This window comes from Leuciscus leuciscus (assembly GCF_965113295.1).
Source record: "Leuciscus leuciscus genome assembly, chromosome: 8".
In the NCBI taxonomy this organism is placed as follows: Eukaryota; Metazoa; Chordata; class Actinopteri; order Cypriniformes; family Leuciscidae; genus Leuciscus; species Leuciscus leuciscus.
In genome coordinates this window covers 32,290,951-32,316,346 of record NC_138732.1, presented here as the reverse complement: position 1 = coordinate 32,316,346, position 25,396 = coordinate 32,290,951, and the positions used below count along the sequence as shown (strand labels likewise).

Below are 25,396 nucleotides of genomic sequence, written 5' to 3'. Positions count from 1 at the left end.
TTGAGGGTCCAAATGGAAAACGCGAATGCCGAATATATGCTTGTCATTGTATTTAGGGAGCTGCAAATAGCTAAGTTTGAGGCTATCCATATGCATACGGCAGCTGTTACAAACACTGGTCATAGGATTAAATAATGCCGACGTTGGTTCGTGATTCCGTGATATTTGTGGGAGTTTTATTCAGCGAGGTGGTCGAACTCAGTCAGAACACTCCCTGAGGTAAAAGAATCGACGCGGTTGCGACACGCATGCGATGCAGCGCGCTCGTTTGTCCCGGCGCTCATATGCCGTGGTGAGATGAAAAGTTGAAAACATTTAAACTTTTCAGAATGCCGCAAGCGCACGCAGGTTATGTGACAAAAAAACGGACCTTTCCATGACAACATCGAAAGCTCGGCCGAGCAGCTGATCAAAGCTGGACAGGGCAGGTTTTTATTTTTCATCTCCATAAATATATGTGACGTTAGTCGTAAAGGGCTTGAAATAAATTAATCCTTACTTCCTCGTCATCATGATTAGAGTGCAGTTCATAGTTGCATAGCAACGACAGACGCCACGGGAGTGCAAGCGCTTGTAGAAAGGAGAAAGCGTCGCGGCTGTGCTTACTGTCACGGGTGACAAAATGCTGGGAAAAGCGGAACCTTTCTTTTCTCTTTCTATGTCCCCGAGGGGAGTTATTTTGGTGTAACATCTCACTCCGGTTCCGGGTGTAGCGGAGATATTGCGCAAACTAATTACAGCTGATGCACGACAGGTGGGAGGGAGAGAGAGGAGCGGTGTTTGTACAGGCTTTCCGCTTCACAAGAGGAGGATAAAAGAGCCATTCAGAGTCGAGTTAGGGCGAAGGTTGGAACTGGTAAAGGTCAATCGGTGTTCAGTTGATCAGTTGTTTGGCTGGGTCTCTGTCGTTGTGTTTTGGGGTAGAAGATCGCCGGTTTGGACGCTTACATTGGACGCTGTCATCCTGGAAATTCGTGTAAGTGAGGAACTGCTATTTGAGTCTGTCGTTTGGAGCTGCTTGTGGAAAATTACTGGATTGAATTGTGGCTTGGATCTGCGCTGGAAGAGGAAAAGAGAAAGATAAGTGAATTAAATTACATCGTTGAATTAAATGTAAAGCTTGAAGCAAAGACTGTGAATGTGAAACTTACTATTGAGGAGGACATCTGTTTCAGATGCGCTGGAGAGAATGGAGAGTTGAATATTCCCATTGAAATGCATGGACGAAGCGAGTTTTTCTGATCAGCCCTACTGTGTGTGAGTGATTTGCAGTTGTTTGCCTTACCTGATGCACGCTGAATTAATGCTGTGGATTTGTAGTGGACACGAGTGCTGTGTGCTATGCTGAGAAGAGTCTCCCAACGCCTGCTTTCATTTTTGTGAAATGATCTACTTGTCCTCATCCAAAATTCAGAACGATGCAACTGAACTGGTGAAGTAATGCTTTGTATTATCCTCTCTTCCACTGAGTATTGTTGTGAAGTAATCCCTTATTGAAGGCTCCTGTTAACCCTCTCTCTCTCTGAAATTACAAGTCTCGTGAAGAACCGTATGGCTGTGGAAAAGTCTGAACCGTTATACTTAGTGATGGAGCCCTGAAGATGTATAACATCGCTGATAAAGTCGCAATTTCCTTTTTATGTCTTGACGAGAGAAACTGCTGTTGAGAGAAGAAACCTCACCTGTTACCTACCGTCTGAGTCCTGCAGATGTGCAGCAACGCTGTGAAGTGAGTTTTAAAGTCACAATTTCCCTTTTAGATCCTGACGAGAGAATCTGCTGATAAGAGAAGAAACCTTACCTGTGACCTACCGCCTGAGTCCTGCAGATGTGCAGCAACGCTGTGAAGTGAGTTTTAAAGTCACAATTCCCCTCTCACGTCCTGTTAAGAGAATCTGCTGTTAAGAGAAGAAACCTTACCTGTGACCTACCGCCTGAGTCCTGCAGATGTGCAGCAACGCTGTGAAGTGAGTTTTAAAGTTACAATTTCCCTCTCACGACCTGTTAAGAGAATCTGCTGTTAAGAGAAGAAACCTCACCTGTTACCTACCGCCTGAGTCCTGCAGATGTGCAGCAACGCTGTGAAGTGAGTTTTAAAGTCACAATTTCCCTCTCACGACCTGTTAAGAGAATCTGCTGTTAAGAGAAGAAACCTTACCTGTTACCTACCGCCTGAGTCCTGCAGATGTGCAGCAACGCTGTGAAGTGAGTTTTAAAGTCACAATTTCCCTCTCACGACCTGTTAAGAGAATCTGCTGTTAAGAGAAGAAACCTTACCTGTTACCTACCGCCTGAGACCTGCAGATGTGCAGCAACGCTGTGAAGTGAGTTTTAGAGTCACAATTCCCCTCTCACGTCCTGTTAAGAGAATCTGCTGTTAAGAGAAGAAACCTTACCTGTTACCTACCGCCTGAGTCCTGCAGATGTGCAGCAACGCTGTGAAGTGAGTTTTAAAGTCACAATTCCCCTTTCACGTCCTGTTAAGAGAATCTGCTGTTGAAGAAGTAAACATTACTTGTTACTTATCGTTTGAGTCCTGCAGACGTGCAGCAACGCCGTGGAGTAAGCCTTCCTAGCCACTATCGTTCCATTGTGCCCCGAAGACAGTGGAAAATCGTTTCAGCGGCTACTCCGGTCCAATAGCTCGAGAAGACAGGAGTTGCTCATTCTTTCTTCAAGTTGATTATTATTCAATAAAGATTGTTACCTTTGAACCAAATTACCTGCTTCCTCTTTTGTCCATCTGTTGCGTGCCTGTGGTGTTGGCTCCTCACGGTGGTGTCTGGAGTCAGGGGCGGCTGGTCATCCGAGTCCGCCCCGGCCTGCACCGGTGACACAATTTGGCGTAAGTCGGCAGGATTGCCACCGTGAGTTGTAGCGGCCACAGGTACGCGATGGTGGACGAAGAGGTCCCACCAGTTCGCTCGCAAGTAATGCCCATTATGATGGGAGCCCCTTGGGCACAACGCTATGGAGGACCAGGATCGGAGCTGAGTTTTCAGGACTGGAAAGCGCAGACGGAATATCTGGCTGGATTACAAGGACTGAGCGCATCGCAAAAGGTACAGTTTGTGCTAGGATCGTTAGAAGGAGAAGCCAAAAGGGAAGTTCTTGCTGCATCAGAAGCCACGCGGGCCACTGTGAAGAATGTCTTTGATTTCTTGTCTGGAGTATATGGAGATTCTACCCCGGTAGCCATCCTTCGTGCCCAGTTCTTTAACTGTCAGCAGGGGCCTCAGCAGACTCTGCGAGCATACTCCCTGAAACTGCGAGAGCAGTTTGGCCGGCTGAAAGGTCGACAAGATCATGGACTGGGAGAAGGAGAGGGCTTATTGAGAGACCAGTTTGTTTTGGGGCTGCGTGAAGGACCGGTGCGCCAGGGCATACGGCTCCAGCTTCGACGAGACCCCACTATGTCTTTTGAGGCTCTTCGACAAGAGGCCTTGGCGTTGGAGTCAGATCAGGGAGAGACGACTCGGACACCGGTTCGTGTGGCGGCCAGCAGCGCCACAGTGCCCGCGCCTGTTGAGTCAAGTGAGTGGAAGCAGACATTGAGGACAGAATTACTGGAGGATGTTAAGGGACAGATGGCAGAGTTGTCTCGGAGTCTTTTGGGTGAGCTTCATCGAGGTCGAGTCGAAGGTGGACCGATGGTGCGAGGAAGATCATATTCAGAGGAGGGGCCAAGACCTGTACGCCGCCCTCCGCGTCCGACGGGCCCCCGGTTTCAGTGGGATCATCAGGGTCGACCCATCTGTATCAATTGTGGAAATCCGGGACACATCAGCCGCCAGTGCGACCGTCGTCGAAGCTCTCAAGGGGGTTTTTAGTCCCACCGGTCACTGTGGGTCAAGTGGCTGGGACCCCTTCAAGAGACCCTTGTTCTGTTCCTGTGATGAGAGACGACTGGGTTGGGCGTTGTCCCACCGTAGAAGTTCAAGTTAATGGAATGAAGATTAATTGTCTGGTCGATACAGGTTCTCAGGTCACATTGTTTTCAGAAAGTCTGGCTCTGGAGCTATTCGCGGATCATCGGCTTCACAGGACGGAAACTTCAAGACTCACATTACGTGGAGCGAATGGATTGGATATTCCTTATACTGGGTACATCGTGGTAGACTTTCTGGTTCGAGGGGTTCCTGTCCACCAGAAAGGTGTTGTCATTGTTCGAGACCATTGCTTGGGTCTCCATCGAGCACTGCTAGGGATGAATGTCATTCTGGATTGTTGGGAAGACCTGTTTAACGGTCGACCGACCCGAACATCTCCGTTGGCAGCAAGGCAGGACTGGGACCGGATCCTGGCCGATTGTCAAAGAGTCCATGCGGCCAGTCAGGTGCAAGAGCGGGAAGATATCGGTCGAGTCATCTGCCGGTATGCTCTGTCTGTTCCAGCCCGGAGTGAGGCTGTTCTTTGGGTCCGAGTGCCGGCTGGACCCCGTGAGTCAGGTAACTGTGTCCTGGTAGAGCCTCATGAAGATTGTCAACCCATCGAAGTAGCCCATGGACTAGCGGTCATACGACGAGGGCGAGTTTCAGTGAAGGTGCGAAACGCCCATCCCTACCCAGTACTCCTTCGTCGACACCAACGGCTGGTTCGAGTTTCATCTGTCCGTCCTGTCCAAGTCCAAGAGCAACAAGATGTCTGTTTCAGGCAGGTGAGCCCTGCGGTGGTAGAAGTTGCCGTCCGTCCAGTGGAGGCCAGTACAGGCCCTGTGAGAGGAGGAATGCCGACCCATTTGATGGGGGAGTCTTTGAAGGGTGAGGACCTGGAAGAAGGACAAGTGTTACAGCTCCAGGAGCTCCTGAAGAGGTGGAAACATGTGTTCTCAACCCATGAGGAAGACTATGGTTGTACAGGAGTGATTAAGCACCAAATACCCACCGGAGAAGCAACACCTAGTCGGGAGCGGTACCGTCCGGTGCCCCCCACTCTCTACACTGAAGTCCGCGCTCTGCTAAAAGGGATGCTAGATGGAGGGATTGTTCGAGAAAGTAGTAGTCCATGGGCAGCCCCGATTGTCCTAGTACGGAAGAAAACGGGAGCCTGGAGATTTTGTGTTGACTACCGCAAGCTCAATAGTGTGACCAAGAAAGATGCATTCCCGTTGCCGCGAATCGAAGATTCACTCACGAGTTTGACTCAAGCAGCATGGTATTCGACCTTGGATTTGGCCAGCGGATACTGGCAAGTACAGATGGATGACCGCGATAGAGAGAAGACTGCCTTCACCACACCGTTCGGGCTATTCGAGTGGGACCGGATGCCGTTCGGGTTGTGCAACGCCCCCGCGACCTTCCAGCGACTTATGCAGCGATGCCTGGGAGGGCAACTAGTTGAATCCACGCTGGTCTATTTGGACGATGTAATCGTTTTTTCCCCTGACTTTCAAACTCACCTGCATCACTTAGAGAATGCCTTCCGGGCCATGGAGAAATATGGGCTAAAATTGAGACCAGAAAAATGCCAGTTGTTTCGCAAAGAGGTACAGTTCCTGGGACATCGAGTCAGCGCTGCCGGTATATCCCCTGATCCAGAGAAAGTTGCAGCAGTCCAAGGCTGGGAGCCCCCACGAACGGTGAGACAAGTGCGGTCCTTCCTAGGCTTCGTAGGATATTATCGACGATTTATTAAAGGATTCTCTGGGCTTGCTAAGCCATTGAACCAGCTTCTTGCTGGTACTGGACGTTCCCGTGGCAAAGGCTCATCGACAGTGCAATGGGGCGCAGCATGTGAAACGGCCTTCCAAAATCTGAAGCAGGAACTTTTGGGGGCCCCTATCCTGGCCTATGCAGACTTCACTCAGCCGTTTCTCCTGTATACCGATGCCAGCAATGCAGGATTGGGGGCGGTATTAGCCCAAGAGCAACAAGGAGTGGAGAAGGTAATCGCTTATGCCAGTCGAAGTTTACATCCTGCAGAGCGGAACGCAGCAAACTACACTTCCTTCAAGATAGAGTTGCTAGCCATGAAATGGGCCATGGCCGAGAAATTCAAAGACTACCTGTGGGGAGCTAAGGTGACTGTGATCACGGACAACAATCCTCTAGTTCATTTACAGACTGCCAAGTTGGGAGCAGTGGAGCAGCGGTGGGTGGCTCAGCTTGCTAATTATGACTATCAGCTCAAGTATCGACCCGGCAGAGAAAACGCGAATGCTGATGCATTGTCCAGACTCCCAGCCATTCAGAGAAACGGTCAAACGCACCTCGATGCCCCCGGTCAAGAGGATGAATTGTTGGTGGCGGTCGTGGAAGCTCCCGGGACCCAGGGGGACATTCCGTCCAGTTGGGGATGGGACCCCGGACGGTGGAGCAGGTTACAGCAAGGAGACGAAGACCTGTGTCAGGTCGCCTCGCATCTCAGGCGAGGATTCAGGCTGCGAGCTGGGGAAAGGCAGGCTCAGACAGTGGGAGTACAACAGCTCCTGAAACAGTGGAAGAGACTGCGGATCAGAGGAGGGGTAATTTGCCGTTCACTGCGAGATCCAAAAACTCAGGAAACCAGGTATCAAGTGGTGGTTCCAGAGGACCAAGTCCAAGAGCTGTTGAATGCCTATCACACCCATGCTGGCCATCAAGGCCAAGAAAAGACTTTGTCACTGTTGAGGAGGTATTTCTACTGGTCAAGGATGGAGAAGAAAGTTGAAGAGTTTGTTCAGAGTTGTCCACGGTGCACGCTGTTCAAACTCCGGAAGGAACCTCGAGCCCCACTGGTTCCCTTTCGGCCGAAGGCACCTCTGCACATCATAGGGATTGATTTCCTGACTCTAGGGAGACCCGCAGATCGATATCAAAACATCCTGGTAATGACGGATCTGTTCACCAAGTACGCTTGGGCCGTCCCCACGGTAGACCAGACGGCAGTGACTACGGCCAATGCCCTTTGGAGAACGGTAATACAGCCGTTTGGCTGTCCAGAGACCCTCCATTCGGACCAAGGTCCAAACTTCGAGTCCCGAGTCATACAGGAGCTGAGCCAGCTCTATGGTTGTCGAAAGACACACACAACTTCGTATCATCCCCAAGGTAACGGGGGATGCGAAAGATTCAATCAGACCCTGTTAGGGCTGTTGGGAACGTTGGAGAGTGAGCAGCAGTGTCAGTGGGCCGAGAGCCTCCCTACGTTACTACAAGCCTATAATAATAGCGTGCACAGCATCACCGGGTATGCCCCTTCTTACCTCATGTTTGGGCGTCATCTACGTCTACCTGTAGACTTGCTTCTGGGCACCGAGGCCACCGAAGGAGAGTACAACACAACGGACTGGGTAAATCGACACCATCAACAACTACTAAATGCCTACAAGCGAGTTTCAGACCATTTGAGTGCTGCAGCAGCTAAGAACAAGCGACTGTATGATCGAACTGCCAGAGAAGCCCCTTTACTGCCTGGAGAGCGAGTGCTGGTAAGGGACAACCGACGTCCAGGGAAAGGAAAGCTCCATGATCGTTGGGAATCGACACCATATGTGGTGGAGCACCGGCAGGGGCCTGATGCTCCAGTCTATTCGGTACGGCCTGAGGGAAAACCGGGACCTATACGAGTGCTTCATCGAAATTTGCTCCGTCCATGTCCGAACTATCCACAGCCAGCGGCTGAAATACAAAGTGCGCCGCTTGCTCCCAAGGTGCCCATGGTAGGGTGGGCAATAGTCCCAGGGAATCCCGAAGCGGAGGCCCGAGCGGCTTCACCCACGCCACCCCGACGGTCCCAGCGGGACAACCAAGGACAGCCGCCTGAGAGATATGGCGAATGGCATTAGAGAAGACCGGTTCCAGGGACTAGAACCGATTGGCAAGGGGGGATGTCACGGGTGACAAAATGCTGGGAAAAGCGGAACCTTTCTTTTCTCTTTCTATGTCCCCGAGGGGAGTTATTTTGGTGTAACATCTCACTCCGGTTCCGGGTGTAGCGGAGATATTGCGCAAACTAATTACAGCTGATGCACGACAGGTGGGAGGGAGAGAGAGGAGCGGTGTTTGTACAGGCTTTCCGCTTCACAAGAGGAGGATAAAAGAGCCATTCAGAGTCGAGTTAGGGCGAAGGTTGGAACTGGTAAAGGTCAATCGGTGTTCAGTTGATCAGTTGTTTGGCTGGGTCTCTGTCGTTGTGTTTTGGGGTAGAAGATCGCCGGTTTGGACGCTTACATTGGACGCTGTCATCCTGGAAATTCGTGTAAGTGAGGAACTGCTATTTGAGTCTGTCGTTTGGAGCTGCTTGTGGAAAATTACTGGATTGAATTGTGGCTTGGATCTGCGCTGGAAGAGGAAAAGAGAAAGATAAGTGAATTAAATTACATCGTTGAATTAAATGTAAAGCTTGAAGCAAAGACTGTGAATGTGAAACTTACTATTGAGGAGGACATCTGTTTCAGATGCGCTGGAGAGAATGGAGAGTTGAATATTCCCATTGAAATGCATGGACGAAGCGAGTTTTTCTGATCAGCCCTACTGTGTGTGAGTGATTTGCAGTTGTTTGCCTTACCTGATGCACGCTGAATTAATGCTGTGGATTTGTAGTGGACACGAGTGCTGTGTGCTATGCTGAGAAGAGTCTCCCAACGCCTGCTTTCATTTTTGTGAAATGATCTACTTGTCCTCATCCAAAATTCAGAACGATGCAACTGAACTGGTGAAGTAATGCTTTGTATTATCCTCTCTTCCACTGAGTATTGTTGTGAAGTAATCCCTTATTGAAGGCTCCTGTTAACCCTCTCTCTCTCTGAAATTACAAGTCTCGTGAAGAACCGTATGGCTGTGGAAAAGTCTGAACCGTTATACTTAGTGATGGAGCCCTGAAGATGTATAACATCGCTGATAAAGTCGCAATTTCCTTTTTATGTCTTGACGAGAGAAACTGCTGTTGAGAGAAGAAACCTCACCTGTTACCTACCGTCTGAGTCCTGCAGATGTGCAGCAACGCTGTGAAGTGAGTTTTAAAGTCACAATTTCCCTTTTAGATCCTGACGAGAGAATCTGCTGATAAGAGAAGAAACCTTACCTGTGACCTACCGCCTGAGTCCTGCAGATGTGCAGCAACGCTGTGAAGTGAGTTTTAAAGTCACAATTCCCCTCTCACGTCCTGTTAAGAGAATCTGCTGTTAAGAGAAGAAACCTTACCTGTGACCTACCGCCTGAGTCCTGCAGATGTGCAGCAACGCTGTGAAGTGAGTTTTAAAGTCACAATTTCCCTCTCACGACCTGTTAAGAGAATCTGCTGTTAAGAGAAGAAACCTCACCTGTTACCTACCGCCTGAGTCCTGCAGATGTGCAGCAACGCTGTGAAGTGAGTTTTAAAGTCACAATTTCCCTCTCACGACCTGTTAAGAGAATCTGCTGTTAAGAGAAGAAACCTTACCTGTTACCTACCGCCTGAGTCCTGCAGATGTGCAGCAACGCTGTGAAGTGAGTTTTAAAGTCACAATTTCCCTCTCACGACCTGTTAAGAGAATCTGCTGTTAAGAGAAGAAACCTTACCTGTTACCTACCGCCTGAGACCTGCAGATGTGCAGCAACGCTGTGAAGTGAGTTTTAGAGTCACAATTCCCCTCTCACGTCCTGTTAAGAGAATCTGCTGTTAAGAGAAGAAACCTTACCTGTTACTTATCGTTTGAGTCCTGCAGACGTGCAGCAACGCCGTGGAGTAAGCCTTCCTAGCCACTATCGTTCCATTGTGCCCCGAAGACAGTGGAAAATCGTTTCAGCGGCTACTCCGGTCCAATAGCTCGAGAAGACAGGAGTTGCTCATTCTTTCTTCAAGTTGATTATTATTCAATAAAGATTGTTACCTTTGAACCAAATTACCTGCTTCCTCTTTTGTCCATCTGTTGCGTGCCTGTGGTGTTGGCTCCTCACGGTGGTGTCTGGAGTCAGGGGCGGCTGGTCATCCGAGTCCGCCCCGGCCTGCACCGGTGACATTACCACACGTTTTTAGACGCGATATGTGAACAGTCCCTAATTCATAATAAACTGAGAATCTATTTAGTTTAAAATCGTTTTTGTTTTGTTTAAAATGGTGATCACAATTACATATCAGACAACTACACAGAGTAACATGTTCCAGTCTATTTATATAAAAAAAAAATTGAATCATTAATTCAAACACGTTTAAAACGAATTAATTCAGTCTCATTCATAAATACCTGTTTAATTAATGGATGATTCACCGTTTTTTAATGAAGAGTCTTCTTGAATAAATGATTAAATGGATTTTTTTAAATCTTTTAGAATTTATTTTCAGAATTTGAATTATGCTTAAATATTTATTTTCAGTATTTTCAGCACTGAACTTTTTTTTTTACTTGTTCTACCTCACATGTTTTTAATATTTGTCAAATCTCAAATATTGTTGTTTTTTTTAAGTTCAATAAATGTTCCTTTTTTAAGTTCAATAAATGTTCCTTTTATAAGTTCAATAAATGTTCCTTATTTTAAATTGAGACTTGTAACATTTGTTATCATCATTGTGTCATTTTTATGATGTAAATTGAGTGAGCAAAAGCAGTATCGGCTCCAAATATCGGCCCAAGAAAATCGGCAGCCCGTATCGGTCATCGGCTAAGGCTGATGAAAAAAAATCGGTATCGGCATTGGCACTAAAAAATCCATATCGGTCGATCCCTAGATAAAACACGGCAATGATCGCTTCAATGGTTCAACATTTCACTGCACAACACCCCTAGCAACCATCTTAGCAACATAAACATAAACTTCTCATTGATATTGTTCATTGAAGCTTATAGAGTAGAGTATTACGAGAGTACCTGCATTTACAGTAGATATAGTCATATATTCATAATAAAAATCTGTTTGAATGTCCGCTGCAATATCTTGAACTTTTAACAGTTAAGGGGTTTTCCCGTGCCCTGACACCCTAGTCATTTGCGTCTGACAGACTGTCTCATAAAGACAGTCTTTGCCGCCATCTAATGGCGAAATAATGTAAATATAGTTGTTCCTACCTCTGATGTCGCGCGATGCAGCAGATTCACTTCTCCACACTGCATTCACTCACCGAACTCTTGACTGAGTGCTTATGACGTCACAAAGGCCGCGCCAGAACTCCTGAGGATGGAAATGGTTATTATTTAAATGTTCTAGTTGTTGATTCAAACAATTACATGAACCTTTTTTTTTTTTTTTTATCACGTGTGAATGTTTTAAATTACTTTTATATATAGATTTTGATTTACCCTGCCAGCTCTAGACTTTCAATCTAAAACTATGAAAATTCATTGTAAAACTATGATAAACCTAAAATAAATAAATATATAACATTTGAATAGCCTATTTATCAAGTGAAAATGATTTCTTAAAAAAGTTATTGTTTCCAGTTACCAAAGAGCCAACAAAATGAAATGAGGTGAACAGTATACATAAAAACCAGGTACATTTCACATATAAAATATTTTTATTCTGCTGTTTTTGTCAAATTATGCACAAATAAAAAGATAATTTGTTAGTAGTTAATATAAAATATTATTGGTTTGTATTCATTCACCATCGTCAATTTCAACACTGAATATTATCAAAAAGAATACATATTATTTTTTTAGTTGGCCCATTGACTTCAATTTTAAAACATGTTTGCTCAACTAGTTTCATAGTTCATTCAACTGAGAAGTTTTATTTAGTCCAACATTTAGAAATCTAGTGTGAAGATTCTGTCAATTACAAATGACAAAAAACAGTTTATTGTTTATCATTTTATTTGTTACATGTTATATGATAATAGGAATAGTTGTTGAATTAGTTACTAAGCAATTTTATACTGACGCTGCTAACATAAAATACTTAACTGCCAAAAGATACATACAATTATTTGCATTTAAAGCACAAAAAAAAAAAAAAAAAAAAAAAAAAATTTTTTTTTCTCAGCATGGAATAGTTCAATCAACAGATGCTTGACATACGCATGTTGAAATACAAATACAAAATTAAAATGTAGTCAACTGAAATGTGCTTAAACACTACCGATTTGTTTATATACAAACTCTTCAAAAAATGTCATCTTAAAAAATGAAAATGTACAGTTCACTTCACCTCTGAACCGTTACGAGCATCAAGACACCGTTATAGACTTGAAGCAACATCCAGTCTAAAGAGTCTATTTAGTCTGTTACAAAATCTATATTTACTGACAAATTTCCTGAATAAAGACTGAAAACCAATTAAGTATAAACTGTCTTTTACATTAAAATGTACAAAAACCCGTTGCTATAAGCATACTTACCATACTCAACTACATTAAAGATCATGATGTTTAATGTCAGAAATGTCAGACTTTAATCTGCAGGAAAACTAGGCTAGATCTGGTTGTGCTGAAGCTCTCTCTCACTCCTGATGTTCAAAACAAACAGTCAACACTTTGTTAAAACTTCGCTCAGCCCAAAAGACCGGGACAGGAGAAGGAGAAGGACCAGGACACTAAAAGTGTTTGTAGAATAATCTTAATTACTTCTCAATGCTCAGTCGGACTTCATCTGACCAGCACAAATTCAACAAGTGTTCATGAAGACAATGGGAAATTACTGCTTCACAACATCATCCCGTGACGTTAAACACCTTCAAATTGAGACATATTTGTACAACACAGCACAAAACATACGACAGAGATAAAGTAATATGAAAAAAGATTTCAAATAGCATGAATGAAGGGCAATGCAGATGTATGTTTGCTCTCTTAAAGGGGTCATCGGATGCCCATTTTCCACAAGTTGGTATGATTCTTTAGGGTCTTCATGTAAAGTGTGTAACGTATACTAAAATTCCTCAATGGGTGTGTAAAACAACACCCTTTTTACCTCCTCCAAAACAGCTCTGTTCACAGCGACCCGTTTCGGTGCATGTCTCTTTAAATGATAATGAGCAACTGCTCACCCATGAGGGGTGTCCACCATAGACAGTATAAGAAGTGGACAGAGCCATCTCATTGGAACTCAATTGAGACAAGTGAAGCCCATTTTTAGCGATTTTTTTGGACTTTCGTTCCTGACGCGCAGACTCAAACCGAGCTTGACGACGTAGATGTGACGTGAGCAACCCGTCTGTCTTCTAGTGGCTGTGGCATGAGAAATCTGAATCATTCCCTTCCGAATCTTGCAGAGACGGAGAGCGTGAGTAGGAGGTATCCACGAGCTAGGAGCAGGAGAAACTTTTGCTAGGTATTCTGATGAATTATTTTGTCATTTTGCCTCCATGTCCTCCCGATTGCCCGCGAGCTTCTCCTCCTGTCCATACGGTAATCTCTCTACTGTGCGACAGAGAGTCGCGTGGTTATGACGCAATCTTTAGCCTACTTTTACAAAAACTGCTTCTACGAGGCCATAACATAAGCTACAAGGTAATGGAGCATTTTATACATTGTTGTGTTTCTTTAGAAATAAATAATGGACAAATGGAGTCTTTAAACGCCTCAGATGTGAAGTTATTCGCTGTCAAAGTGACGCCAAAATGAATGGGAGTCAATGGGATGCTAACAGCAGGTGAAGTTCTGCTACAAGATGGTGGCACGCGGCCGGCTTCAACTTCCGGTCGACTTCCTTCCCGCTTGGTGTCCACACAAGACATTTTTAAGTGTTGCCTTGGGCCCAGTTTACACGTACATGGTTATTTTGAAAAACGGAGACGTTTCCCTTCGTTTGCGCCCTTCGTTTACACGCAAACGGAGAATTCGCCTCTGAAACCGATTCTTTCTAAAAACTCCGGCCAGAGTGGAGATTTTGAAAATCTTCGTTTGCATGTAAACTGAGACAAACGGATGTTTAGGCAGCCAACGTCACAGTGTGCCAGAGCTCGCACCTACGCCAAAAGTGCGACCTATGTTTACATTTTCATTTGGCTTTGGTGATCATGGAAGCGTTCAGAGTAGCAGTCACATTTATGTTGGTGCAAACTCTTTTCATGTTGTAGCAACAATGACATCTGCTTTTCACATTAAGTGAATCATGTGATGTCGAACACATCTTCTTTGTCCAAACAGCGCTGGTTAATAATTCCCCACGGAATAATTCACCAGCGCCGGGGTGTCTGTGGCCCCCCCCCCCCCCCCCCAGTTCAGCGCGGACTCCCTGTGACTTTTACAACCTCACAGACTCGTGACATTCCACCCACACACACACACACACACACACACACACACACACACACACACACACACACACCCTTCATGTTTTATGGGGATTTTCCATAGAAATAATGATTTGTTTTACTGTACAAATGATATCCCCTAATCTGAAACCTCCCATTACAGAAAATGTTCTGCATTATGTATGATTTACAAGCTGTTTTCCTTGTGGGGACCAAAAAAATGTCCCCATAAGATCAATAAGCAGGTGAGTTTGATCAAGGTTGCTGCTAAACTCTGCAGGAAAATAGACCTCGAGGACCAGAGTTGAGAACCCCTGCCCTACACATTGATTGCAAATGTTCTGATTCTTTATTATTGTTGGGTAATTGTCACGGATCTGCCAGGCTGTCACATCAGCCATTCACACAACACACCTTCACCAGAGTACTGAACACTCACACCTGCACTTCATCTGCACCATCATCAAGCCAGCTACAAAAGCACACACCTCGTCTCACATCATTGTCTGGTCTTGTTTCTATGAAGTGCTTACCTGTTCTCCAGCGTTGGTACTCCAGTGTATTCCTCTCCTGTGTTCTCCTGTCATCATCCTGCATACTCACCAAACACGAAGAGGTGTGTGCGTCCATCCAGCCATCCGTCCAACTATCTATGATCTCCTGCACCTGTAAAACAATTAATTTCAACATTTAATAACACATTATTAAATTCAGAAGGATTTAATGGACCTGAGCTAACATGAACTAACAATGATCAGTTGTATTTTTTTTTAAACTAATGTTAACAAAGAATAACTATGGTAACAGATGTAGCTTTTGCTCAATGTTAATGTTGGTTAATGCATTAACTGACTTTACCTTATTGTAAAGTGTTACCTATTGTTCTTTATAATTCTTTATAACACTTGAATCAGTTTAAAACATTTGTTTACTTTATGTAGTTTTTGTGTGCATTACTTTATTGGATTGAAATATAATTTAGTTTGTTTTGTTTTAAGAAAAAATATATCCATCCATCCATCCATCTTCTTCCGCTTATCCGGGGCCGGGTCGCGGGGGCAGCAGTCTAAGCAGGGATGCCCAGACTTCCCTCTCCCTAGACACTTCCTCCAGCTCTTCCGGGGGGACCCCGAGGCGTTCCCAGGCCAGCCGGGAGACATAGTCCCTCCAGCGTGTCCTAGGTCTTCCCCGGGGTCTCTTCCCGGTGGGACATGCCCGGAACACCTTCCCGGGAAGGCGTCCAGGAGGCATCCGGAAAAGATGCCCGAGCCACCTCAGCTGGCCCCTCTCGATGTGGAGGAGCAGCGGCTCTACTCTGAGCTCCTCCCGAGTGACTGAGCTTCTCACCCTATCTCTAAGGGATCGCCCAGCCACCCTGCGGAGAAAGCTCATTTCGGCCGCCTGTATCCGGGATCTTGTCCTTTCGGTCATAACCCACAGCTCATGACCATAGGTGAGAGTAGGAACGTAGATTGACCGGTAAATCGAGAGCTTCGCCTTACGGCTCAGCTCCTTCTTCACCACGACAGACCGGTACAGCGACCGCATTACTGCAGAAGCTGCACCGATCCGTCTGTCAATCTCCCGTTCCATCCTTCCCTCACTCGTGAACAAGACCCCAAGATACTTGAACTCCTCCACTTGAGGCAGGAACTCTCCACCAACCTGAAGCGGGCAAACCACCCTTTTCCGACTGAGAACCATGGCCTCGGATTTGGAGGTGCTGATTCTCATCCCAGCCGCTTCACACTCGGCTGCAAACCGTCCCAGTGCATGCTGAAGGTCCTGGTCTGATGGGGCCAACACGACAACATCATCCGCAAAGAGCAGAGATGAAATTGTGTGGTCCCCAAACCTGACCCCCTCCGGCCCCTGGCTGCGCCTAGAAATTCTGTCCATAAAAGTTATGAACAGAACCGGCGACAAAGGGCAGCCCTGCCGGAGTCCAACATGCACCGGGAACAAGTCTGACTTATTGCCGGCAATGCGAACCAAGCTCCTGCTCCGGTCGTACAGGGACCGGGTAGCCCTTAGCAAAGGGCCCCGAACCCCATACTCCCAGAGCACCCTCCACAAGATGCCGCGAGGGACACAGTCGAATGCCTTCTCCAAATCCACAAAGCACATGTGGATTGGTTGGGCAAACTCCCATGAACCCTCCAGCACCCTGTAGAGGGTATAGAGCTGGTCCAGTGTTCCACGACCAGGACGAAAACCACACTGTTCCTCCTGAATCCGAGGTTCTACTATCGGCCGGATTCTCCTCTCCAGTACCCTGGAATAGACTTTCCCGGGGAGGCTGAGAAGTGTGATCCCCCTATAGTTGGAGCACACCCTCCGGTCCCCCTTCTAAAAAAAAGGGACCACCACCCTGGTCTGCCAGTCCAAAGGCACTGTCCCCGACCGCCACGCGATGCTGCAGAGGCGTGTCAGCCAAGACAGCCCCACAACATCCAGAGACTTGAGGTACTCAGGGCGGATCTCATCCACCCCCGGTGCCTTGCCACCGAGGAGTTTCTTGACTACCTCGGTGACTTCAGCTTGGGTGATGGACGAGTCCGTCTCCAAGTCCTCAGCCTCTGCTTCCTCAATGGAAGACGTGACGGCGGGATTGAGGAGATCCTCGAAGTATTCCTTCCACCGTCCGGTGATATCCCCAGTCGAGGTCAACAGCTGCCCACCTCCACTGTAAACAGCATTGGTAGGGCACTGCTTCCCCCTCCTGAGGCGCCGGACGGTTTGCCAGAATCTCTTCGAGGCCGACCGATAGTCCTTCTCCATGGCCTCACCGAACTCCTCCCAGGCCCGAGTTTTTGCCTCCCCAACCACCCGGGCTGCAGTCCGCTTGGCCCGTCGGTACCCATCAGCTGCCTCAGGAGTCCCACAAGCCAGCCAGGACCGATAGGACTCCTTCTTCAGCTTGACGGCATCCCTTACTTCCGGTGTCCACCACCGGGTTCGGGGATTGCCGCCTCGACAGGCACCGGAGACCTTACGGCCACAGCTCCGAGTGGCCGCGTTGGCAATGGAGGTGGAGAACATGGTCCACTCGGACTCAATATCTCCAGACTCCCTCGGGATCTGGTCGAAGCTCTGTCGGAGGTGGGAGTTGAAGATCTCTCTGACGGGGGATTCGGCCAAACGTTCCCAACAGACCCTCACAGTACGTTTGGGTCTGCCGAGTCTGTCCAGCTTCTTCCCCCGCCATCGGATCCAACTCACCACCAGGTGGTGATCAGTTGACAGCTCCGCCCCTCTCTTCACCCGAGTGTCCAAGACATACGGCCGGAGGTCAGATGAAACAACCACAAAGTCGATCATTGACTTCCGGCCTAGGGTGTCCTGGTGCCATGTGCACTGATGGACACCCTTATGCTTGAACATGGTGTTTGTTATGGACAAGCTGTAACTAGCACAGAAGTCCAATAACAGAACACCACTCGGGTTCAGATCAGGGGGGCCGTTCCTCCCAATCACGCCCCTCCAGGTGTCACTGTCGCTGCCCACGTGGGCGTTGAAGTCCCCCAGTAGAACGACGGAGTCCCCAGTCGGAGCACTTTCCAGCACCCCTCCCAGAGACTCCAAGAAGGCCGGGTACTCTGCACTGCCGTTTGGCCCGTAGGCACAAACAACAGTGAGAGACCTATCCCCGACCCGAAGGCGCAGGGAAGCGACCCTCTCGTTCACCGGGGTGAACTCCAACACATGGCGGCTGAGCTGGGGGGCTATAAGCAAACCCACACCAGCCCGCCGCCTCTCACCATGGGCAACTCCAGAGTGGTGAAGAGTCCATCCTCTCTCGAGGAGTGTGGTCCCAGAGCCCAAGCTGTGCGTAGAGGTGATCCCAACTATCTCTAGTCGGAATCTCTGAACCTCACGCACAATCTCAGGCTCCTTCCCCGCCAGAGAGGTGACGTTCCATGTCCCTAGAGCTAGATTCCGCGTCCAGGGATCGGGTTGTCTAGGCCCCCGCCTTCGACTGCCGCCCGATCCACTTTGCACCGGCCCCTTACGGTCCCTCCTGCAGGTGGTGGGTCCACGGGAGGGTGGCCCCACGTCGCTCCTTCGGGCTGAGCCCGGCCGGACCCCATGGGGGGAGGCCCGACCACCAGGCGCTCGCATACGAGCCCCAACCCCGGGCCTGGCTCCAGGGTGGGGCCCCGGCTGCGCCATACCGGGCGACGTCACGGTCCTCAATTTTGTTGGCATCATAAGAGTTTTTGAACCGCTCTTAGTCTGACCCGTCACCTAGGACCTGTTTGCCTTGGGAGACCCTACCAGGGGCATATAGCCCCAGACAACATAGCTCCTAGGGTCGTTCGGGTACTCAAACCCCTCCACCACGATAAGGTGGCAGTTCAAGGAGGGGAGAAAAAATATATAAAACCTCTTATTGTTTGAAAACGCTCATTTCAATATCGTGATAATACCATATATATTCGGTCAAATTCCTAAAACCACTTCCTGCTCAGCTACTGTTCGGACGCTCTTGCTTACAGCTCCGCGCTTTGCTCTATCGCTTTTATATTTTATCTTCTATACTTTTATCATTTTAGCTCCTTTTATCACCTAACTTTAACTTCAAATCAGCACAGTGCTCAAACGACAAAGTTTGGATTACTACAAAAACGCAGAATTCTTCTACCCGACCAGCTTACATTCCGGGGAAAGGAAAACACAACTGCCTACAAGGATAAGAGAGAAAATGCCTCTTCTGGAATCTACTTGCTGCACTAACTGCCACAGACTTTTACAAAGGATTGCAGTTCTTGAAACAAAGTTATTTACGGGACCACCAAACCAGACGGAACACACAACAGAGCTTCGTCAGGGACACCCTCAGCATATAGCCGGTGAGTCCCATGAAACTAGTGCTCCTCGACAGGTAGAGAAACAAGCCGATCGACTTACAAATCGATGGCACAAACAGGGAGCGAGACCCAAAGGCACTCGAGACATCAGATTGTCACGAGCCTCACATATTACCGCAGTAGCATCCTCTACCCCAGATACAGCTCTGACAAAGATTGCAAAGATTGGTCTCCTACCAACACCTATACATCTTGAGAACAGATTTGAAGTACTAATGAATGTAAATGAGGAACCCCCAAACGTGATGAATGTGATCGAACACAGACTGTATCAGCCAGTAGCTAACACTGATGCTAACTGGCGCTCAAGGTCGAGCAGACAGCGGCACTCAGCTCAGAGCGCAGCCGAGCCCAGGACTCTGATAGTGGGGGACTCCATAATCAGAAACATTAGCAGCAGGGATACAACTACATGCTGCCTTCCACAAGCAACAACTTCTGATATAAACAGGGAACTTCAAAACATTCTGATGAAACATAAGACTGCAAATCGACTCATAATTCATGTGGGGAAGAATGACATTCATAAAGAGCAGTCAGAACTCCTTAAGAAGGATTTCAATGAACTTTTTGAAACACTTAAAAAACTGAAAGTTCAGACATTCATCAGTGGACCACTCCCAGCAAGAGGAACAAACAGGTTTTCACGGTTGCTTGGGATTAATACATGGCTGCAAAAAACCTGCAATATAAAAGGAGTAAACTTCATTGACAACTTCAATCTCTTCTGGAGTCAGAGACAACTATTTCATCGGGATGGCCATCACCCAAACAAACTTGGTTCAAGAGTGTTAAAGGACAATATCTACTTCTCCCTCAATCATCCTTCTGCAGTGTGTGCCAATCCACTCAATCAGAATGGCACACACACACCTGGACACAGTATGAATGACCACAGGACTTCACTTCAGAATGGACATGATGTTGACATATCACACAAGGACAATGATAACACCACTGAGCCACAACAACCTCTGCTCACGGACACCATCTCAGCTGAGCCCTGCCCACAGAGCTCACCACAGACAGACATATTAGAACTGCTCCAAGATTCAGCACCCAAGGACGACTTCCTGGAAAACAGCCAGGGAAGCCAGGACAGCATATCCCAGCCTCCGATAACACCTGAGCAACAGCCCCTTTCACCAGACACTTTCACCCTCTCGCCAGCAACTCCACTCCTGTGCTTCTCACAGAAAATGGAAGAACTAGTGCATGCTGGAACCAGACTATCACACTCTTTTGCTGCAAGCCCCCAGATATCAACCAAAAAACGTAGGGCACCGCTCCCACCAAAGCCTGCAGGCCCAGCTCACCCTCCCCCTGCCTCTGTGAGAGCTCTTCGGCCTCTGCCACAACGCCAGGGCCCACACCCTCCTCCATCTGCTCGAGGTGAACCAAAAACAACTGATACCAGCTCTCAGTGTTGTATGTCGGGTCCCCGTTTTGATAACAGTAACTTTCTCAAATGTTTACAGAACAAGCGGGAACCCAGTGTGCCTGTATCTTTCTCTATTGCTGTTCTATTACAAGATAGAAAGTCTAAGGCCTTCAATAGCCGTACAGTAAACTCAACTAATCTGGTGCCTATTGCACGTCTAACTAAGATTGGTGTAGGGAAAAAAAGTAAGACTGTTAAGTTAGCAATTTTAAACATCCGCTCACTTAAAAATAAATCACTTCTAGTCAATGACTTAATAACCACAAACAACCTGGATTTTATGCTTCTAAATGAAACATGGCTAGAAGACAGCTGCAGTGCAACAATCCTCAATGAAACAGCCCCTCCTAACTTTACTTTTATGAGTGTCTGCAGAGCTGTTAAGAGAGGTGGGGGTCTAGCTGCTCTTTTTAAAGATATTTATCAATGTAAGCAAATATCATTTGGGAACTACTCGTCTTTCGAATATCTGGGTATTGTATTAAAAGGTGCTCCACGCATTTTACTCATCATTATTTACAGGCCTCCAAAATATTCTCCAGCCTTTGCTGAGGAATTTACAGAAATGTTATCAACAATTACCTCAGAGCTTGACTGTTTTGCCATTGCTGGAGATTTTAACATTCACATAGATAATGCAGAAAACAATATGGCAAAAGAAATCAAAACTGTTTTAAAAACTTTTGATCTGACTCAGCATGTACATGGACCCACACACAATCATGGACACACTCTAGATGTACTTATCAGTAAGGGTCTAAACATTTAATCGATTGTTATTAAGGATGTAGCACTGTCTGATCATTTCTGTATTTTCTTTGATATATTGATCTCTCCTGCCACTGAAGCTAGATCTGTGTCTGTCAAGAAGAGATGCTTAAATGAGAACACTAGTGTACTATTTATGAAGGCTATTTCCTTAACACCAAGCATATCTGCTGACTCTGTTGATTTTCTCCTTGATTCTTTTAACTCAAAAGTTAAAAGTGCAATTGATGATATTGCTCCTGTGAAAGTCAGGAAGAAGAGTGGCAGACAAAAAGCACCTTGGAGAAACTCAACAGCAGTGCAAAACATGAAAAGACAATGCAGAAAAGCAGAGCGCATGTGGCGGAAGACAAAACTTGTAGTCCATTATAACATCTACAAAGACAGCCTTCATGCTTTCAATATGGAACTAGGCAAAGCTAGACAGACTTTCTTCTCAAATATTATAAACTGCAATTTAAACAACACACGCACTCTTTTTGCTACTGTAGAGAGACTGACAAACCCCCCAAGCCAGATTCCCAGTGAAATGCTCTCAAACAGCAAGTGCAGTGAGTTTGCTTCCTTCTTCTCTGACAAAATCAATAATATCAGAAAGGTGATCAGCACATCATTGAGTTGCGCTGGGGTCAGACAGATCAGACCACCTGAAAAAGTAGTAACTTTGTCTGATTTCAATAAAATTGATGGCAAAATTTTGGTAGAAACCGTACAGCACCTTAAAACATCAACATGCGCTCTTGACACACTTCCCACATCTTTTTTTTTAAAGTGTGCTAAACAGTTTAGAAGCAGATCTTCTAGAAGTGGTAAATGCCTCACTTCTCTCTGGGAGTTTTCCAAACTCCCTGAAAACTGCAGTTGTCAAGCCCCTCCTGAAAAAGAACAATCTGGATAAGACCATATTAAGCAACTATAGACCGATCTCAAATCTTCCTTTCATAGGCAAGATCATAGAAAAAGTTGTCTTCAATCAGCTGAACAAATTCTTAAGCTCGAATGGATACTTTGACAATTTTCAATCTGGTTTCCGACCGCACCACAGCACAGAGACAGCGCTCATAAAGATAATAAACGATATTCGCTTAAATACTGATTCAGGCAAATTATCAGTGCTGGTACTACTCGACCTCAGTGCTGCATTTGACACTGTCGATCATAACATACTTCTTGACAGGCTGGAAAACTGGGTGGGGCTTTCTGGGATAGTCCTAAAATGGTTCAGGTCATACTTAGATGAGAGAGGTTATTATGTGAGTATAGGAGACTGAGTGGACATCCATGACATGCGGAGTCCCTCAAGGCTCAATTCTTGCGCCACTCCTGTTCAACCTGTATATGCTCCCAATGAGCCAAATAATGAGAAAGAACCAAATTGCTTACCACAGCTATGCAGACGACACACAGCTGTACTTAGCCCTATCGCCTAACGATTACAGCCCAATTGACTCCCTGTGCCAATGCATTGATGAAGTCAACAGTTGGATGTGCCAAAACTTTCTTCAGTTAAACAAAGATAAAACTGAAGTCATTGCATTTGGAAACAAAGATGAAGTTCTCAAGGTGAACGCATACCTTCACTCCAGGGGTCAAACAACTAAAAATCAAGTCAGGAATCTTGGTGTGACACTAGAGTCAGACCTTAGTTTCAGTAGTCATGTCAAAGCAATAACTAAATCAGCATACTATCATCTGAAAAATATTGCAAGAATTAGATGCTTTGTTTCCAGACAAGACTTAGAGAAACTTGTGCATGCTTTCATCACCAGCAGGGTGGATTATTGTAATGGACTCCTCACTGGCCTTCCCAAAAAGACCATAAGACAGTTGCAGCTCATACAGAACGCTGCCGCTAGGATTCTGAGCAGAACCAGAAAATATGAACATATCACACCAGTCCTCAGGTCTTTACACTGGCTCCCAGTTAGATTTAGGATTGATTTTAAAGTATTATTACTGGTATATAAATCATTCAATGGCCTAGGACCTCAATACATTGCAGATATGCTCACTGAATATAAACCCAACAGATCACTCAGATCATTAGGATCATATCAGCTAGAAATACCAAGGGTTCACTCTAAGCATGGTGAGTCTGCTTTTAGCTATTATGCCAGCCACAGCTGGAACCAGCTTCCAGAAGAGATCAGATGTGCTCCTACAGTGGTCACATTCAAATCCAGACTCAAAACACTTTTGTTTAGCTATGCATTTACTGAATGAGCACTGTGCCACTGTTCGTCCGACTGTACTGTACTGTATTTCATTTTATTTTTCTAAACTGTTTTAATTATTCTTATTTCTTTTTATTATTTTTATTTCTTCTATGTAAAGCACTTTGAATTGCCATTGTGTATGAAATGTGCTATATAAATAAACTTGCCTTGCCTTGCCTTGCCTTGCCTAAAAAAAACAAAACAATAATAATATTAATGTCCATGGGAAAATGTGGGTCCCATGGCCAAACCAGTTGAGAACTGCTGGTCCAGTATAAGGGACAATTTCAGATACAGCCGTAGTGTCTTAGTGACTGTTCAAAGTCTTGTTTGTTGAATTTTTCCAGTTGTAAATATTGTAAAAAAAAAGAAAAAAAAAAAGAAAAAAAAATCAGCTTGCCCATTTATTTGTAATTTTACTTATAATGGCAGTAATTCTGAATTTAATATCTTTGTTACTGTGAAGATGTTTCATTCAAAAGGAATCGATAAAACAAAACTCTTTAATAATTATGTGGCCAAGACACAAACTGAAAAGATATATTGAAGCTCTACAACTATGATGTCACAGAGACATTCTATAGAACTCTCCTGAGCAAAAGTCCTACAAAGACACAATCCTGAGGAGACTTTAATCAGAGTTTGAGGAGAGAAGACTGAATACATTTACAGTCCTGAGAGAACATGGAGAACATAAGAGCAACAGCCTTTGACGTGTTTGATGAAGCACGTTTACTGGGCGAACACACTGACTTGATCATCAAGTCAAATGACAGAGAATTTCAAGTGCACAAGATCATCATGTGTGGCTGCAGCTCCTACTTTAGGTGAGAAGAAGCATTTGAACTGCAATTGTGTGCAAATTACCTAGAAATGATTATAATTATATACATCATTTCCACTGCCAACATTATACGGTTGAAACTGCCTAAGTCCAAATATATAAATGCATGAAAATGAATGAGTGTATTGCCAGAAAAAAAGAATGTAACTATGATATCTAGGCAAACACATTCTTGAAATTTTATTCTGGAAGTGGCTATGAATGAAGTTTTACCCAGCATTTCAAATTTAATATAGGAAACTGCATTGGCATCTGCAAGTTGACAGAGGACTTTTCCTCCTGCTCAAAGCTCCGCTGTAAAGCACAGCACTACATCCTGAAGCACTTTGAGGAGGTTCTGCACGTACCTGAGGAGTTCCTGGAGCTCTTCCTGGAACAGCTGGAGGCAGACATGGGGACTTGTGACTTGGTGACTTGGACTCGAGTCGCTATTTTTATGACTTGTGACTTGACTTGACAAAAAATAAAATACTTGAGACTTGACTCGGACTTGGAAGTTAAAGACTCGGGACTTGACATGACTTGAGACACGATGACTTGAATGACTTGAGTGTTAATCACATCATGTTTTCAGTTTGAATATAAAATATAGAAATGATTTTAAAAAATCAAGTTGATTACCCAGCTGGAGCGCAGGCTGAGAATAGCGTTGTCATGACTGGATCATGAAACTATCATCAGTCATGCCCTCTCGTACCTTACGCACACCACGCCCACTTAGATCAGATATCACATCAACATGTCAGCCGGAGGGGTACCGAGGGTAATCGCTTTCGGCTTCAAGAATTGTTCACAAGATGGCAAAAGACGAACAGCGCTTTGCAAGACATGCAACATTAACAGCCATTCTGCCCAGTAAGTGCTTGTCAATTTGTTAATGTTATCTGGTTAGTTGGTAGTTAGCTAATGTAATAATAGCTAAAGTAGCCATAAGTTTTTATCAGCGATTTCAGGCCCAAAAAAGGCCCAAATATAAATGATCACATTCATCTAATCTTTCCTAACGATGAGTGAGTGTGTGTGTGTGTGTGTGTGTGTGTGTGTGTGTGTGTGTGTGTGTGTGTGTGTGTGTGTGTGTGTGTGTGAGAGAGAGAGAGAGAGAGAGTGTGTGAGAGTGAGTGTGTGTGAGAGAGAGGAGAAATGTAACAAAGTTTAATGTTGTAAGT

General features: G+C 45.8%; 1 long non-coding RNA gene across 1 annotated transcript; it reads right to left on the bottom strand.

Annotated features, from left to right (window-relative positions):
* Positions 1-491: 491 nt before the first annotated feature.
* LOC309505170 lies at positions 492-10,147 on the bottom strand. The gene is made up of 3 exons (XR_014208348.1): positions 10,106-10,147; positions 9,919-9,979; positions 492-601 (listed from the first exon to the last, which is right to left on the bottom strand). It is a non-coding gene; the product is annotated as an uncharacterized lncRNA (long non-coding RNA).
* Between the last annotated feature and the right edge of the window lie 15,249 nt (positions 10,148-25,396).